At 43.2% G+C, this 14,969-nt stretch overlaps 1 long non-coding RNA gene across 1 annotated transcript in view; it reads left to right on the top strand.

Annotated features, from left to right (window-relative positions):
• The window catches only part of LOC130356881 (uncharacterized), a 118,283-nt gene extending 107,382 nt beyond the window's left edge, over positions 1-10,901 (top strand). Inside the window, exon 3 of the long non-coding RNA XR_008889023.1 lies at positions 10,779-10,901. This is a non-coding gene — a long non-coding RNA (uncharacterized LOC130356881). The remainder of the gene's footprint in view (positions 1-10,778) is intronic.
• The last annotated feature ends 4,068 nt before the right edge of the window (positions 10,902-14,969 follow it).

Here is a 14,969-nt window from a genome sequence, read left to right as displayed (position 1 = left end):
CAGTAACAATGGTCCTCGCCCACCCTGGTAACGTCAGGCTGTTGCTGTTTGGTTGGTATTGTGCCGAGAATGAAAATACGGGGAACCCTATGCGTTTTTTTTATTTTTTATTTTTTTATATTTAAATTTAAAAAAAAAAACGCATAGGGTTCCCCGTATTTTCATTCTCAGCACAATACCAACCAAACAGCAACAGCCTGACGTTACCAGGGTGGGCGAGGACCATTGTTACTGGCCCTCCCCAGCCTAAATAACGCCAGCCTGTTACCGCCTAGGTCCAGGAGCAGAAATTTTTGACGCTCCGGGCCTGTTGGTACCGGCTCTTCCCGGCACCCCTGTGGCGGTGGGTACCAGGGTAATAATTGGGGGTTAGCGCTAACTGTTTTTGTGGCTAGCACTAAGCCCTGGCCTAGTAATGGATTCCGTCAATAAGACAGCTTCCACTACTAACCCTGAAAATAAAATAAAAAATATAAAAAAAACACTACACATTGGAAAAATTATTTTATTTAAAAAAAACACTTCCCCACAGCCCTCGTTAACCATTTTATTAAAGGAAAAAAAAATAATCCGCCGTAATCCATCGAATCCGCAGTAATCCTCTGCATACACGGATCTGAAACGAGAAGAAAAAAAAACACAAAAAATTGGTTATGACATTTTTGGCGCTGTCCGCTGGGGAGAGCACCCATGATGCAATGTCTACCCAAACAGGGAGCCACCAATTGGTGCAAAACTACAACTCCCAGCATGCCCAGACAGCCTTTGGCTTTCTGGGCATGCTGGGAGTTGTAGTTTAGCAACAGCTGGAGTCTCCCTGTCTGGGTAGACACTGCCAGAAGGGTCTGTTCACATTATACAAAACGTACATACACCATTTACAAGACCCCCCCCCCCCCCCCCCCTAAGTTACAAGATGACTTGGATAGACTAAGTGTCTGGGCATCCACTTGGCAAATGAGGTTCAATGTGGATAAATGTAAAGTTATGCATCTGGGTACTAATAACCTGCATGCGTCATATGTCTTAGGGGGATTAAACTGTCAGAGTCACTGGTAGAGAAGGATCTGGGTGTACTTGTAGATCACAGACTACAGAATAGCATGCAATGTCAGGCTGCTGCTTCCAAAGCCGGCAGGATATTGTCATGTATCAAAAGAGGCATGGACTCAAGGGACAGGGAAATAATACTCCCCCTTTATAAAGCATTGGTACGGCCTCACCTGGAATATGCTGTTCAGTTTTGGTCGCCTGTTCATAAAAGGGACACTGTGGAGCTGGAAAGGGTGCAGAGACGCGCGACTAAACTAATATGGAACATGGAACATCTTAGTTATGAGGAGCGATTAAAGGAGTTACAATTGTTTAGTCTTGAGAAGAGATGTTTAAGGGGGGATATGATAAACGTATATAAGTATATAAATGGCCCATACAAAAAATATGGAGAAAAACTGTTCCAGGTTAAACCCCCCCAAAGGACGAGGGGGCACTCCCTCCGTCTGGAGAAGAAAAGGTTTAGTCTAAAGGGGCGACACGCCTTCTTTACCGTGAGGACTGTGAATTTATGGAACGGTCTACCTCAGGAACTGGTCACAGCAGGAACAATTAACAGCTTTAAAACAGGGTTAGATACATTCCTGGAACAAAATAACATTAATGCTTATGCAGAATTATAAAACTACATCCCTTTCCCTTATCCCCTTACACCCTTCCCTTCAATCCCCTGGTTGGACTTGATGGACGTATGTCTTTTTTCAACCATACTAACTATGTACAATGTGAACAGAGCTTCAGATAAACTAGCCTTGTTCCCTTCTGTAGCTCCGCCCCTAATGACGTCATCACTAGGGGGCGGAGCTACACGGACCGGCCCGGGACTCGAGGGAAGTAAGCTGGACTTCGTCTTCTGTATACACTTTATACAGCTATCTATAGATAGCTGTATATAGTGTATACCGCCCAAAGGGTTAACCTACACTGTCCAGCAGTGTATGTTAACTCTGCCCTTGCTGGGCTTGCGCATAGCGCACAGCTCAGCAAGGGGTTAAGTGATCCAGCAATGTGTATACTGTATACACATTGCAGGCTCACTGTAAGTTCTTGCTGGGCAGTAGATATACGATGTATACCTACGGCTCAGCGTCAGCTGTTCTCCCGGCTCTGTAGCCCTGAGAACAGCTGATCCCGACATTCACATCAGGACGATCGCAGCGGGTGCCAGGAGAAGTGACATCCCTGGGATCTGTCCCTTACTGCAGGTACTAATACTCCCAACATGGAGCACACTCTGCTCCATGCTGGGAGCTGTAGTACCTGCATTAATAGACATATCGCAGCGAGTGTAACTTCTGACACCCACTGCGATCTGTCTATTAATGCAGGTACTACAGCTCCCAGCATGGAGCAGAGTGTACTCCATGTTGGGAGTGGTAGTACTTGTAGTAAAGGAAAGATCACTGCGGGTATCACTCCTGACAGCCGCTGCGATCCTTCAGTATAATGTATGAATGCGGTGGCCGTTCTCCTATGGTCCCCTGCACGGCCGTATATATACACATATTCCTATTTCTCACAGAGAGCTGTGATTGGCTGGAATGATCTGGCCAATCACAGCTCTGCGGGAAATATGAATATGTGTATATATACGTGAGTGCAGGGGACCATAGAAGAGCAGCCGCCGCATCTGTACATTATACAAGAGGATCGCAAGGGACCCCTGCGATCTGTCAATTAGTACAGGTAACTACTACTCCCATCATGGAAGAGTGTGTTCCATGCTGGGAGTAGTAGTACTACCTAAAAAAATGTTTTATAAAAAAGTGAAAAACACGCACACACTACATTTTTACTATTGTCGGCTACATTTTTAGTGCTTTACCCGCTCACATAAATTGATCCCTGTTTAAAAATGAATAAACATTTCATAATAAAAAAGATACATTTTGTTAGATACAATTTTTTCCATCACTACTGTATCTTTTTTATTATGATTTTTTTATGGTACCCTACGAAATTTTAATAAAAAAGGTATGGCCATAATTTTTTAGGATCGCTAAAGTCCAAAAAAAATAAAAATTTACCGAATGTACCCCGAATACCGAATGTGTCCGAAAAAAAATCCTACCCGAATACCGAATGTATCCGAAAAATCTAAACCGAAAATATTGCTGAACCGAAATTTTTTTCCAAAACGAAAAAACGAAGCGAAATGAAACGAAAATTTTTCTAGTGCACAAGTCTACCTACAATATTGATAGTCTTTTCTCCTGTTTATTCTAAATTGCATGTTAAATCTATTGCAAGCATTTTCTTATGTATATATTGTAATGTAGAACTATATGTTTTTACTGTATTGTAATACATTTTACCAGTGATGCACCTATGAACTCTTGTAACCCAGCCCCCCCCCAACCCCCCGACCCCCCCCCCCCCCCCCATACCGGAGGTGTTTGGCACAATTTAAATGTTATCTTGCACTATGTTTCATTATGCTTGATTGTGTTTGATTTGTAGCGGTAGCGGTGATCGGGCCGGGATGACTGCTGTTATCTAACAGCAGGCATCCCGGCACATCGCCGAGAGGGGTCCTGAGACCCCCCCATGACCGCGATGCGCGCAAATCGCAGGTCAATTCAGACCTGCGATCTGCGCGATTCCTGGTCATACGGGTCACTGGTGGACTTGTAGTTTTGCAATATTTAGAGGGCCCCAAAAAAGGGGGAGGAGATATGCTCATAAATGTATAGGGTCTTGTGGTAAATACTCTAAATATGAAACCAAAAGAAAAAGAAACCACTTAAGAACGGACCATGTATAAACTAAAATGAGTTTTGTTGAGAATAATATCAAGACATATAATGATTACAGACACAGCGTGGACAAACAAAAAGTGGGAACCAGGGAGCAGGGGGAGATAAAAAGAAAGTAACAATAGTATATATAGTGTCCAAGTGTGCTGAACAATTTAAAGTGCCAGCAACGTGCCATAAGTAAATAGGACCAATATCTTAAAAACGCACACAAAACGGATCACAGAGAAAACCAGATATAATAGTGGCATAAAACAGTGAGACTCCCTCCGCTCCCCAGTTACCCACCAGACCTCCAACGCGTTTCACCCAACGGGGCTTTATCCAGGAGTCTCCAGATGTTGCAAAACTACAACTCTCAGCATGCCAGACAGCAGTTTGCTGTCTGGGAATGCTGCGAGTTGTAGTTTTGCAACATTTGGAGGGCCACAGTTTTGAGACCACTGGACAGTGATTTGCAACTTGAACCCCTCTAAATCTTGCAAAACTACAACTCCCAGCATTCAGGAACAGCATAAGGCTGTCTTGGCATGCTGGGAGTTGTACTTGCGTGCCTCCAGCCATTGCATAACTACATCTCCCAGCATGCCCTTCCGCAATCAGTACATGCTGGGAGTTGTAATTTTGCAACAGCTGGAGGCACACTGGTTGGAAAATACTGAGTTAGGTCATAGAACCTAACTCAAGGTTTTCCAGCCAGTGTGCCTCCAGCTGTTGCAAAACTACAACTCCCAGCATGCATGGTCTGTCAGTGCATGCTGGGAGTTGTAGTTTTGACCCCCCTCCCGTGTGAATGTACAGGCTACATTCACACTGGCGGCAGATTACAGTGAGGTCCCCGCTACAATTTTGAGCTGCGGCAAATTTTCCGCCGCAGCTCAAACTCCTAGCGGGAGACTCAGTGTAATCTGCCGCCAGTGTGAATGTAACCTAAAAACACTACACTACACTAACATAAAATAAAGAGTAAAACACTACATATACACACGTACACTGCCCCCCCCCCTTCCCAATAAAAATGAAAAACGTATCCTACGGCAGTGTTTCTAAGATGGAGCCTCCAGCTGTTGCAAAACAAAAACTCCCAGCATTTCTGGACAGCAATTGACTGTCCAAGCATGCTGGGAGTTTAGCAACAGCTGGATGCACCCTGTTTGTGAATCACTGGCATAGAATACCCCTATGTCCACCCCTATGCAAGTCCCTAATTCAGGCCTCAAATGCGCATTGCGCTCTCACTTTGGAGCCCTGTCGTATTTCAAGGCAACAGAATAGGGTCACATATGGGGTATCGCCGTACTCGGGAGAAATTGCCTAACAAATTTTGGGGGGCTTTTTCTCCTTTTACCCCTTATGAAAAGGAACAATTGGGGTCTACACCAGCATGTTAGTGTAAAAAAATTAAAAAATTTACACTAACATGCTGGTGTTGCCCTATACTTTTCATTTTCACAAGAGGTAAAACACCCCCTAAAATTTGTAACGCAATTTCTCCCGAGTACGGAGATACCCCATATGTGGGCGCAAAGTGCTCTGGGGGCGCAAAACAAGGCCCAGAAGGGAGAGTGCGCCATGTACATTTGAGGTGATTTGCACAGAGGTGGCTGATTGTTACAGTGGTTCTGACAAACGCAAAAAAAAAAAACACACCCACATGTGACCCCATTTTGGAAACTACACCCCTCACGGAATGTAATGAGGGGTACAGTGAGAATTTACACCACACATGTGTCTGACATATCTTTGGAACAGTGGTCCGTGAAAATGAAAAATTTTGCACAGCCCACTGTTCCAAAGATCTGTCAGACACCAGTGGGGGGTAAATGCTCACTGTACCCCTCATTACATTCTGTGAGGGGTCTAGTTTCCAAAATGGTATGCCATGTGGGGGTTATTTTGCTGTTCTGGCACCATAGGGGCTTCCTAAATGAGACATGCCCCCCGAGCAAAATTTGCTCTCAAAAAGCCAAATATGACGCCTTCCATTCTGAGCATTGTAGTTCGCCCGCAGTGCACTTCAGGTCCACTTATGGGGTACCTCCATACTCAGAAGAGATGGGGTTACAAATTTTGGGGGGGTCTTTTCTGCTATTAACCCTTGCAAAAATGTGAAATTTGGGGGGAAACCCACATTTTAGTGAATTTTTTTTTTTACATATGCAAAAGTCGTGAAACACCTGTGGGGTATTAAGGCTCACTTTATTCCTTGTTATGTTCCTCAAGGGGTCTAGTTTCCAAAATGGTATGCCATGTGTTTTTTTTGCTGTTCTGGCACCATAGGGGCTTCCTAAATGCGACATGCCCCCAAAAACCATTTCAGAAAAACGTACTCTCAAAAATCCCCTTGTCGCACCTTCGCTTCTGAGCCCTCTACTGCGCCCGCCGAACACTTTACATAGACATATGAGGTATGTGCTTACTCGAGAGAAATTGGGCTACAAATATAAGTATACATTTTCTCCTTTTACCCCTTGTAAAAATTCAAAAATTGGGTCTACAAGAACATGCGAGTGTAAAAAATGAAGATTTTGAATTTTCTCCTTCACTTTGCTGCTTTTCCTGTGAAACACCTAAAGGGTTAAAACATTTACTGAATGTCATTTTGACTAGTTTGGGGGGTGCAGTTTTTATAATGGGGTCATTTATGGGGTATTTCTAATATGAAGACCCTTCAAATCCACTTCAAACCTGAACTGGTCCCTGAAAAATTGCGAGTTTGAAAATTTTGTGAAAAATTGGAAAATTGCTGCTGAAATTTGAAGCCCTCTGGTGTCTTCCAAAAGTAAAAACTCGTCAATTTTATGATGCAATCATAAAGTAGACATATTGTATATGTGAAAAAAAAATAATAATATTTGGAATATCCATTTTCCTTACAAGCAGAGAGCTTCAAAGTTAGAAAAATGCAAAATTTTTAATTTTTTCATCAAATTTTGGGATTTTTCACCAAGAAAGGATGCAAGTTACCACAAAAATTTTCCACTATGTTAAAGTAGAATATGTCACGAAAAAACATTCTCAGAATCAGAATGCTAACTAAAAGCATTCCAGAGTTATTAATGTTTAAAGTGACAGTGGTCAGATTTGCAAAAAAGGGCTTCGTCCTAGAGGTGAAAATAGGCTCCGTCCTTAAGGGGTTAATGGACCTTAGCTACAATACCACACACAACCTAAGCACAGGGGTGGCGCTGTTTTAAAAGAAATCAGATTTGTTTTTCTAATCCTGAATAACCCCTTCAAAATATTTATAGGTAGCATATGCTTTGTGACCACTCCCTCCCCCAGCAAAAAACAAAAAAATTTGGCTCCCATCACCACCACCCGCACCACTGATTATATTGTCATGGCAGCACAGGGCCTTTCTGTGTGGCAGCTGGGGGCCAATCAGTTGTCAAGACAGCATGGGGCCTTTCTTCCGGGCTGCCATGTTTGTGCTCCTAATACAATCACCAATGAAACAGTATGCTGTAAACCGCAATGCATAGGTATACTTGGGACCTTTTTTATTAGGGTGTTTTTCTTGCATTATATTTGGTTTGCGAAGGAGTTGAATTGCTAAAATACAAGAAACACTCCCTAAAAGACTCCATTATGCATATGTAGTGCAGAATTTACTGGAACAATGTTTGGGAACCTTAAGCATATGCTGTGCCCTACTTGATACCAGTACAATGAAGCCAAACCCAGAAGTGCCCCCCCCATTCTGGAAACTAAACAAGTGTAATGAGTATTTTGAGCCCACTAGTGTTTGAAACAAGATTTGAGAATCGGAGCCATGAAAATCTTTATTTTTTCCCAGTAAAATTCAGTTTTAGCTTAAAAAGTTTTATTTTCACAATGATGGCTTGCTTTTGCTTGTTTTTTATTTCTTTTTTTCCTCGTTACAGAGCACCATTATTTGGCCCTGCCATGACATCCATTGCAACCCTGTAATTGCATTGCGGCAACCTCCTATTCTGTTATCCCCACAGATGCTGCAGTTGCTATTGATCGCAGCATCTTTTCAGTTGGGGAGGGTAATCGACAATATGTGGCAGCTGCCCCCCATCAAAGATCCTGTGGGCTTAGCTTCTGAACCCACAAAATGCCAGCATTAACTACCATATTTATCGACATATAACACGCACTTTTTAGGCTAAAATTTTTAGCCTAAAGTCTACCTGCATGCTATACGCTGATAAGCCGCTGCAGTTCAATGATTTAAAGCGGGCGCTTTTAATCAATGAACTGTAGCGGCTTTACAGGTGCAGAGACCGCCACCGCTGCCGGCTTCTCTGCCCCTGCCTGTCCTGGGGTCTAGAGCCCTGCTGCCGGCCCTCCTCTCCCCCTGGCTATCGGTGCCGCTGCCCGTTCTCTCACCCTGACTATCGGTGCCAGCGCCTCATTGCCGGCACCGATAGTCATGGGGAGAGAAGCGGCGCCGGCGATGGGGCAGTGGCGCCAACAGACAGGGGGAGAGAAGGGACAGCGGCACCCATTGCCGGCGCCGCTGCCCCCTTGCCTCCCCCATCCCCGTTTGTATAATTACCTGCCGGGGTCGGGTCCGCGCTGCTTCAGGCCTCCGGTGTGCGTCCCCTGCGTCGTTGCTATGCGCTGCGAGACACAATGACATCACTCATTGCGCCGCGCCGTGCAGTGCATAGCGACGACGCATGGGACGCATACCGGAGGCCTGAAGCAGCGCAGACCCGACCCCGGCAACAGGTAATTATACAACCGGGGATGGGGGAGGCAACGGGGCAGCGGCGCTGTCAATGGGTGCCGCTGCCCCTTCTCTCCCCCTGGCTATTGGCGCCGCTGCCCCATTGACGGCGCCGCTTCTCTCCCACTGGCTATCGGCGCCGGCAATGGGGCGCCGGCACCGATAGTCAGGGGGAGAGAACGGGCAGCGGTGCAGATAGCCAGCGAGAGAGAAGCGGCGGCAGCAGGGCCCTAGACCCCAGGAAAGGCAGGGGGAGAGAAGCAGGCAGCGACGGCCCCTCTCCCCCTGCCTTTTCCTGGGGGTGTATCGAGGTATACGCATGCACACACACGCACCCTAATTTTACCAAGGATATTTGGGTAAAAAACTTTTTTTTACCCAAATATCCTTGGTAAAATGAGGGTGCGTGTTATAGGCCGGTGCGTGGTATACCCCGATAAATACGGTACCTTCCTACTGTTCCATAAATGTACAGCACTGAGCAGGAAGGAGTTTATCAATGAAAACTGAGATCAATAAAAACAGGTAAGATTGTTAGTGTTCCAAAGAATAAGCTGAGCTATACATTTTATATGGTAAATTTACATATGAAACTATAAAATAACATCTGCACAGTGTCCTTTCGGCATAAATACATTCAAAAGTCAAAAAGTATACTAATAATTATCAGAAAAATGTTAAAAGGACAATTTAGAGTACATTTAAAAAAGCTGTGTCTGTGTTGTATAATCTGTGCTATGACTGGGTTGCTTTCTGTTACCCAAAGCCTGAGTAACCAGAACTACCAGTCCCCTTGGGATTTCTGTAAGATGCATGGTTGACATGGAGACCTTGTGTGACCTCAAATCACCATTATACACACATTTGTAAGAGCAAGTATCTGAGAGGGAAGCGGTTGAGCTGCTTAGTCAAGTGGGACTTGCTTGTCAGAAGACTATTAAAGTGACCAATACTAATCTGTGGTATGTCTAGGGTCCTTTGAGCCCTAGGGAACATTTTTGACTTGGGCCAATACCACTTGCAGCTCAGATGCGTGAGCTCCGGTTGCATTACTAATGTCTATACAGCTATCCATCTCAAAGACAATACACATATGACAATTTTCCAAAAACAAGAAACAAACGTCACTAGAGATGAGCAGATATTTCAAAAATTTGGGTTGGTTGCTTCATTATACCTTAACAAAAAGTTTGGTTGTGACCCGCATAATCTTTCGCCAGCCTTCCACAGAATGTCAATGTTGCTTTATACATCCTGTATTCAGCCTTGGCTTGTTGCCATTTGACAACTGCTTTAGGGTTTCAAATAAACGTAGTCTCGAGGTGATAACAGGTGCTCAACCCCAAGTGCAGTTGTGCACATACATTGGAGTAGAGGACTCGCACCTATGGACCAGAATGTGGTTTCACTCCTGTGGTAAATATATACAATGATATTAACTTATCCTCAAAACTGATGTAAAATTGAGACATTAGCCAGTATATCCTTATATGAAGAACATACCTGAGGCCGCACACCACGCCAAGGTTTCTCAAGTGATGCGGGACCTATCCACTAACCTACCTGGCCAGATACATAAAACCAGGAACCAAATTACAGCAGCCTTAGGTCCAACTTGCAGACTGCTGCCCAGTCACCAGTGTGGACTAAGCACACATACAATGGGAGGGGGGAGACAGATTACAAGCCCCACCCTTGCTGGTTCATTTATAGCAGGCCTCACAGGTGAAACCCCAACGCTACCCGATAAGATAAAAGGGTGCATTGGAATAAGCCTTAAAAGACGCTTGCCGGTTTATATTTGCATGGACATGGCTATAGCAGGAAACTGAACCCCAAGTGCAATTGTGCACCATCGCTGGGGTAGGGGTCTTGCACTTGTAAACCGTTGCTATGGGCGATCCCCAGCAAAAATTGCATACAATGGAGGATGCCTGCAGACGGTCACAAGTACCACAATCGCATCCTGACACCTGATAAACGTGTATGTGGATGCGTACAACACGACTAACTTTAAACAAATAAACATAGTCTCGAGGTGATAACAGGTGCTCAACCCCAAGTGCAGTTGTGCACATACATTGGAGTAGAGGACTCGCACCTATGGACCAGAATGCGGTTTCACTTCTGTGGTAAATATATACAATGATATTAACTAATCCTCAATACTTTAGGGTTTCCCAGACAAAAGCAAAACTTTTTCTGTATTTTATAATATTTTTTTTTCCTTTTCTTTTACTATTTTTTTCTCTTTTGTCTTTTTATAGGAAGAAGACCAGGAGTAAGGACAAGAACAGAAAAAATATTTTTTTTTACTGAAAGGGTTAATGGGGTAATCAGGGGCCTTGGGGTGTTTATATTTAAATTAACTTTCCATTAAACCATGTGAGGTTTTTTTTATACTTATTTTTTTATAGTGTCCATTCCTAAGCCAGGGCTTAGTAAAAGCCTGTGAAACTGCTAAAGCTAACCTCTCCATTAATGCCTCAGTATCCAACGCTATGGCAATGAATCTCTGATAACAGTGATCAATACTGTTCTATAGAGCAGCATTGTTGAATACAAAAGAGCAGCATTGTTAACCCCTTAATTAAGGATGCAGGGTTTTTCCGTTTTGGCATTTTCAGTTTTTCCTCATCACCTTCTAAAAATCATAAATTTTGCACCAAAATTTCCATATTATGGCTTATTTTTTGTGCCACCAATTCTACTTTACAGTGACATCATTTTACCAAAATATCCACAGCGAAGCAGAAAAAAAAATTCATTGTGCAACAAAATTGAAGAAAAAATGCCATTTTGTAACTTTTGGGGACTTCCGTTTCTACACTGCATTTTTCGGGAAAAATGACATCTTATCTTTATTCTGTAGGTCTATACAGTTAAAATGATACCCTACTTATATAGATTTGATTTTGTATTACTTATAAAAAAAAAATTAGAACGACATGCAAATTTATACGTTTAAAATAGTCATCTTCTGACCCCTATAACTTTTTTATTTTTCCACGTACGGGCTGGTAAATTTTTTGCACCATGATCTGTTTTTATTGGTATCATTTTTATATTGATCGGACTTTTTGACCGCTTTTTATAAATTTTTTCATGACCAAAAATACGCTATTGGACTTTTTGAGCAAACGCCATTGACCGTGTGGCTTAATTAACTATATATTTTTATAGTTCGGACATTTCTGCATGCGGCGATACCACATATGTTATTTTTATTTACACAGGTTTTTTTTTAAATGGGAAAAGGGGGGATTCTTTCTTTTATTAGGGAAGGGGTTAAATGATCTTTATTAACTTTTTTTTCCACATCTGCTACACAGATGCTGTGCATTGACACGGCAAAGATCAGTGTTATCGCGGTCGATTACTCAAGCCTGGATTTCAGGCTTGGAGCGATCAGTCGCCGATCAGACACGATGGAGGCAGGTTAGGGGACCTCCGCTCGCATTCTAGCTGATCGGGACATCGTGATTTCACCGCGATGGTCCCGATCAGCCCGACTGAGCTGGCGGGAAGCTTTCACTTTCATTTTAGACGCGGTGATCAACTTTGAACACCGCTTCTAAAGGGTTAATAGCGTGCAGCACAACAAACGGTGCCACATACTATTAGCCCAGGGTCCTGGCTTTCATTAGCGGCGTGACCCCGTGTTATATACCGGGACCGGGTACAGTGCGTACAGGTACACCCTGCGTCCTTAAGAGGTTAAATACAAAAGATATCATTTAGTAGTCCCAAATGGAAGCTAAAAAAAATGTAAATAAAAGGTTAAAAATTTTAAAATAATGTAAACACAAATAAACATAAACAAATGTGGTATTTTGGTCTTGCTAAATGTCCGAACTATTAAAATATATTGTTAATTAAACCACACAGTCAATGTCGCATATGTAAAAAAAAAACATAAGCACATATTTTTGGTCACTTCAAATATCATAAAGAAATTAATAAAAAGTGATAAAAAAAGTTCCATAAAAATGATACAGATAAAAGCTAAAGATCAAGGTGCAAAAAATGTGCCCTCATAAATCCCTGTATATGTAAAAATAAAAGAGTTATAGAGGGTCAGAAGAGGACAATTATAGGCATACTAATTCTTGTACAAAAAGGTATAATATTTTTAAAAGTAGCAAAACAAAATAAAACCTATATATATTGGTTATGGTTGTAATCATATGGACCTACAGAATAAAGAAAATGTGTTATTTTTACCGAAAAGTGCACTGAGTAGAAACGAAAGCCCTCAAAATAATTTTTTTTTATTTTTTTTATTTTGCCTCTCAAACATATATTGTTACATTTTTTCATCATGGATTTGATAGTAAAATGAGTGATGTCATTGCAAATTACAATTGGCGGTGCAAAAACCATGCCCTTATATGGGTCTGTAGGTAGAAAATTAAAAACGAGGAGGAAAAAACGGAACTGCAAAACTGAAAAATCCCTGCGTCCTAAAAGGGTTAAACTGGTATCAAACAAATGGCCCTTGCTACCTTGGTAATGTTACTGCTACTGCTTTGTTTTGTATCTGTCTGGTTATGAAAAATATGACAGACCCCACACATTTTTTTTTTTAAACTAAATAAAATGTGGGTTCCTTCCTATTTTCCAAAATCTCTCATTTCCAGTGTCTTCTGCTACACAGCTACAAAAACTTTCCACTTCTGCCTTGGAAACCCCATAGCAGTCAGCAATTCACAGCAAGTCAACACTGTGTACAGACGCGTTGGCTTGCTGTGTATGGCTGAGGAAAAATTCCCCAGGTCAGGTACAATGCAGGTCAGGTACTATTACAGTAAGCTGGAGATACATTCATCAGTTTCTTTATTCTACATTTTCCCTCCATAAACAGTTTTTTTTCCTGTTTCTCAACAACTACTTTAATAAATGAAGCTTCAATCCGTTATTGCTCTATATGAAGGCCGGATGCTCTATGATAAATAAGCACCAATCCCATACTTCAGCAGTAGTTTACAGATTCTTTACACAGCTTAAGCAACTGGAGGGAGTGTCGCACAGAATATTGCTGGATCATTCTTGTGGCCTTTTTTACTGCGTCCATTTAGTTGACTACATGTTCTCTAATGCACAGGGGGATGTACTCCTGAGGGCCAATGATATTTTGATGGGTTAATATGACCTGATCAGCCGACGAACAAGCAGATGCTCGTTCCTCGGCTGATCGCTGGCTCTATAACACAAAGCAATACCGGCCTGTTTGATCAATGGAAGCAGTGGGAAGAAGACCTTATAGTGGAAACCAGGTGTTCTATCCAATTTCGTCCGAGAAAAACACTCCTTTCGGATGCTGGATATTATAACACAGGCCCGGATTTATCAAACTATGTGAGAGAAAAAAAGTGGAGAGATTTTTCAACAGCAACCAATCACAGCTCAGCTTTCACTTTACCAGAGCTCGTTAGCTGAGCTGTGATTGGTTGCTGTGGGAAAATCTCTCCACTTTTTCTCTCACACAGTTTGATAAATCCGGTCTGAAGGGCCGTCTCCCAATAGTTCATATACTTGTGTGAAGGAGTGATGCCATCTGGAGGGGAGATCAAGAAAGAGTAGATACTAGAAAGGAGTCCCCTCGTCTGGGGCCCGCTCCTGCACAGCCTCTCAAAGCAGGTAGGTAAAGACGCAGTCAGAGAGCCCTGAGCCGAGGACAGATAATGACAAATCTGTACATAGTGAGTCAATTCAGAGGAGGGGAGAGTCCAACGTGAAACCATCTGGTCAAAGGTCAGGAGGGAATGGGTCACAGGGTCAACCACATCAGCCCAGCAGAAAAGGTTATGGGAGCCGCACTCCCTGACCATTACTCTGGGTGGGAAATCAGGGTGATAAAGGAAGGACCGCAGGGGAGAAAAAGAGGAAAGAAGCCCAAACCGCCGAGCACAATAAGTCCACACATAACAGGTAAAGGACATGGGGCCGAGTAGGGGGCCCACAGGAGACAGGAGAGGAAATGTCCACAAAAGAGAGTTTGGGTTGGTCAGCGCCAGCCACAGTTTCGACACCTCCATCCACTTGCTGTATGCATGGTAGGTTGACCAGGACGCCAAGCGCCGCAGGTGAGCCGGCCAAAAATATTTTGTCACATCCGGAACCCCAAGACCCCCATGACACCGGCTCGCCATCATAACCGACATAGGCAACCTGTGCCGTTTAGCGTCCCAGATAAACAGAAAAATAGCCGACTGAAAAGAGCGCAACACCGAGAGCGGGACCCGTACGGGCAGCGATTCGAAGTAGTAGAGTAATTTAGCGAGAAGAGTCATCTTAACCGCCGCAATACGTCCGAAAAAAGATATATAATGACATCGCCACTTCTCCCTTAAAGCACGCAGCTCACGGAACAGAAAGGGAAAGTTAGCAGAGTATAGGGAGGCATAGGTAGGAGAAAGATAGACCCCCAAGTATTTGATAGCAGTCTGAGACCAACG

This window comes from Hyla sarda, chromosome 2, assembly GCF_029499605.1.
Source record: "Hyla sarda isolate aHylSar1 chromosome 2, aHylSar1.hap1, whole genome shotgun sequence".
In the NCBI taxonomy this organism is placed as follows: Eukaryota; Metazoa; Chordata; class Amphibia; order Anura; family Hylidae; genus Hyla; species Hyla sarda.
This window is presented reverse-complemented; position numbering and strand designations above follow the sequence as displayed.